The 3,547-nt window shown below is 35.9% G+C and overlaps 1 long non-coding RNA gene across 4 annotated transcripts; it reads left to right on the top strand.

Moving 5' to 3' along the window:
• Positions 1 to 240: 240 nt before the first annotated feature.
• LOC130728231 (uncharacterized) lies at positions 241 to 3,147 on the top strand. 4 transcript variants are annotated; one of them, XR_009015614.1, is made up of 6 exons: positions 242 to 599; positions 747 to 1,013; positions 1,319 to 1,507; positions 1,741 to 1,833; positions 2,319 to 2,616; positions 2,762 to 3,147. It is a non-coding gene; the product is annotated as an uncharacterized LOC130728231 (long non-coding RNA). The 4 variants fall into 4 exon arrangements; XR_009015612.1 differs by having other exon boundaries at positions 241 to 599; positions 1,727 to 1,833; positions 2,319 to 3,147; XR_009015613.1 differs by having other exon boundaries at positions 2,356 to 3,147.
• The last annotated feature ends 400 nt before the right edge of the window (positions 3,148 to 3,547 follow it).

Below are 3,547 nucleotides of genomic sequence, written 5' to 3'. Positions count from 1 at the left end.
TTTTTACTATGACTTATGAAATAGTCAATACTTTATAATAATTGCATTTTATTTAGCAACAAACATATCATCTATCTATCTATAAACTCTATAAAGGGAGAGTTTGTGCAGCCTTGAGGGCAAATTTGTCATTTAATAATACATTCTACACAACTCTGAAATTAAGTATGGGTATTTATGGAAAAATACTATTAATTTCTTTTCTGTTAGATTGAATTAGGGCCGTTGATTGCCTCTGCCATTTTGATTTGCAATTTTGATGGCTTTTGCCCTTCTGAAACTGAAACGTTCCACCTGCATCGAACCCAAATCGACACAACCTCCTTCAACACCTGAACTCGCGACAGCATTCCTTCTTCCTCAGCCGAGCCATCGCTGCTACCGCTTCTTCTTTCCCCAGCCAAACTACCTTCCCTTTCTCCTCCCCTACCTTCGACCAAATCCATCAATCTCACTATGGTGAAATCGACACCGCATGATGAATGTGTAAAGAAGCTCTTATATTTGATTGTTTGATTTACAGTAATTGAACAACTTTCTGGGTGGTGCTCTGAATAAGGAGGCCCTGTAAAATTTGAAAATTGTGAGATATGATACAGGTATGGCAGTACTATGAAATAGCACTTCTAAATTCTAATTGTCATATAGAAATAGTTGTCAGTGATTTCTCATGGTCTTATGGATGACTTATTTGTAACCCAATAACTTTCTAAATGTGGTTGCCGTGCTATTGTCTTTTACATTAGGTTTTGGCCAAATCAAAGTTAAAGTTTTGTCCGCGGCTCATCTCTTTACATCGCAATCTGCAGCTCATCTGTTTAGTTGTTGTCACGCATACTGCAGCCCCACCTTCACCAGCATGGGCGATGAGATGGAGGTCCTGAGGGCTCCAGCGGCTTGCGAGGTAGGGGGAGGAAAGATGGTTGGGTAAGAAGATGTAGAAGACACGATCTGTGTCGTCCTACATGGCGAACTGAGAAACCTATTCCGTTGATTAGGGACTTCAATTTTTGGTCAGTTTTTTTTTTAAAAAATGTTTTTCTATTGCTTTGGCTTTTTCTTCATTTATTTTCTCTTTTATCCCTTTGTGGGTATCTCTTTCTTCTGCCTAATTATGATTTGATGCAATTGGTGTTATTTCAAGTTTGAGGATATAATGGGTCATATTTCTCTTAATTTTCTGTTTCGGACCAAAGTAGAAGGACAATGCAAAATGACTGATCTGTATTAATTAAAGACAATGCAGAAGGACTGATCTGTATCAGTTATTATGTAGTTAAGGACTGATCTGTTCACTCCTGTTTGTTTCTCTTCACAGGTGCATTGTGAATCCGTGTATCTCTCATGCTTTGACTTCTGGATTTGGAAAAATCCCTTGATTCTGTTTTTGTGAATCTCTATCTCTCTCACGCTTCCACACAGGCTTCTACCCACAATCTCCTGGATTTGTTCGAATCCCAATCTTCTGGATTTGGAAAAATCCGTTGATTCTGTTTATTCTTCGCAGGTACGTTGTGAATCCCTATCTCTCTCATGCTTTGTCTGAGGCTTCTACCCACGATCTTCTGGATTTGAAAAAATCCGTTGATTGGCATCGTGAATCCTAATTCATCTCTGCACATATCCTGCTCCATTGTGCTGCGATCTTCTTATTAGGATTTTAGGGCAATATTCTGGACTTTTATTTGCTTTTCATTGTTACCACATATTTATTTGATAACCTCAGTTTGTTCTTCACAGGTACCTTATGAATCCCTTTCTCTCTCACGCTGAGGCGTTTCTAGAAACATTCTTGCTTTGAATCTGCTTCTCAGCATTGTGTTACTCTTAAAGGTCCGCATATTTCTTTGTAGTATTAATATCTTAATTTAAGTTGTAATTGTGTCTACATTTGCTGCGGATCTTTCATTTTTATTTACACCTGCAAATCTGCTAATAAGGTCTCTGTTTTCATGGGAACCAAATATGCTTTTATGTAAGATTTGTGATGCGATCTTTGGTGCAAATTTGTTTTTTTATCTTTTAGGTTGTTAACCGACTCCATAAAGATTTGATCTATGGTTCATTACTTAATTGTGGTATACATTATGACAAGACTTGGATATATGACTAAAACATCATGAGATCAATCAACTCTGCAGACCTCATAGTCTTCAGCAAGACTAAATTGATGTGTTTTTATAGCAAAACTTTTCATATAAAACTTTGCTTGGATAGTTAGGACCCTTTTTTATTAAATACAATCCCTACTATATACCTCTTTCCATTTTCTCTATGTTTAATGCTTGGCTTAGTGATTGGAGATTATGAACATACAGAACTGCAAGGCTGATTCTAAGTGCACACCTCATCCAGGTGCGGAAGGAGATGTGGTTCTTCAAAGAGAGAAAGGGAACTGAGGAATGAGAAGTAAGAGAGAAATATAGCTAGGTTAGAGCTAACTGAGAGAGAAAGGAATATTGTTGAGGTGGTTGTGACAAATGGAGATGTTTGGTGATCTACTTCCTCTCACCATTTTATAGTGCTAGAGACCATGTTGATAGCAATAGCAAGGGTGTTGTTCCAGGTAAGTAGGACTGCGCCATATATACTTATTGTAAGTATCAAGCATCAAGGGTGAGTTCATTAAAAGCACATTATAATTATTAATTGCATTAAAATATTGAGTTTAGTATTTTATTACTTTTACTGCAAACTGATTATGAATCTGTAATTTTGGTTAAAAATGTATTTATAACTTATTTATATGCTCTCCTCACAGATATCTCTTGGCATTGGGATCTTTACAAGCCAGGATCTTATGGCTTCCAACATGAAGGCAGTCTTTCCTAATTTAAGTATAGGAAAAGACATACAAAGCATAGGAGCAGATCTCATGCTGGAAGAGAAAAAGTTGGTTATGAAATCAGTCTTTCCTGAAGTAAGGTTGGATGTGCTAGCCGCGAGCCTTCTGCAGGTTTTTCGAATGCAAACCAAGGACCTGAAATATAATGAGTGATGTTTCTGATGAGCTTAGAGCCTAAATTTGAGCCATGTTGGTGACTAACTTATAAAAGCTGCATAGGGTTGCCAACTATTGTTTTTCCTCTTTATTATTGTGTACCGTTGTTCCATCAGACATAAATTGATTTCTACTTGGTTCCTTTATTTGACATTGTCTTACCACGCAAATTGAACATAATTCAGGTGGCAATCAGGAGAATTTTCCATATCAAATTTTCAGAATTACTATCACTAATAAACATGAACATGATATGTGGTTATTACCAACAAAAAAAAAGTAATATGGAAACATCAATAGTTGTACTATAATAATATAAGAGTGACAACATATTTAATATAGGTCTTAAAACTTAATGCTCCCTAATGATGACAAAAATAAAAGAATTTAATCCATGAACAAAAACATTTTCACTTCTACAATTTCATTCACATGTGCTTACTGTTTATATGGAAATTATAAAGTAAAGATACTATTCTTTTTTGATAAATCGGAAAAGGTAAAGATACAATTCTTAACATGGTACTTCATTTTGTTTGTAAATTA

Source organism: Lotus japonicus, chromosome 1 (genome assembly GCF_012489685.1).
Source record: "Lotus japonicus ecotype B-129 chromosome 1, LjGifu_v1.2".
In the NCBI taxonomy this organism is placed as follows: domain Eukaryota; kingdom Viridiplantae; phylum Streptophyta; class Magnoliopsida; order Fabales; family Fabaceae; genus Lotus; species Lotus japonicus.
The sequence above is the reverse complement of the archived record's forward strand: the minus strand, read 5'-3'. Positions and strand labels throughout refer to the sequence as shown.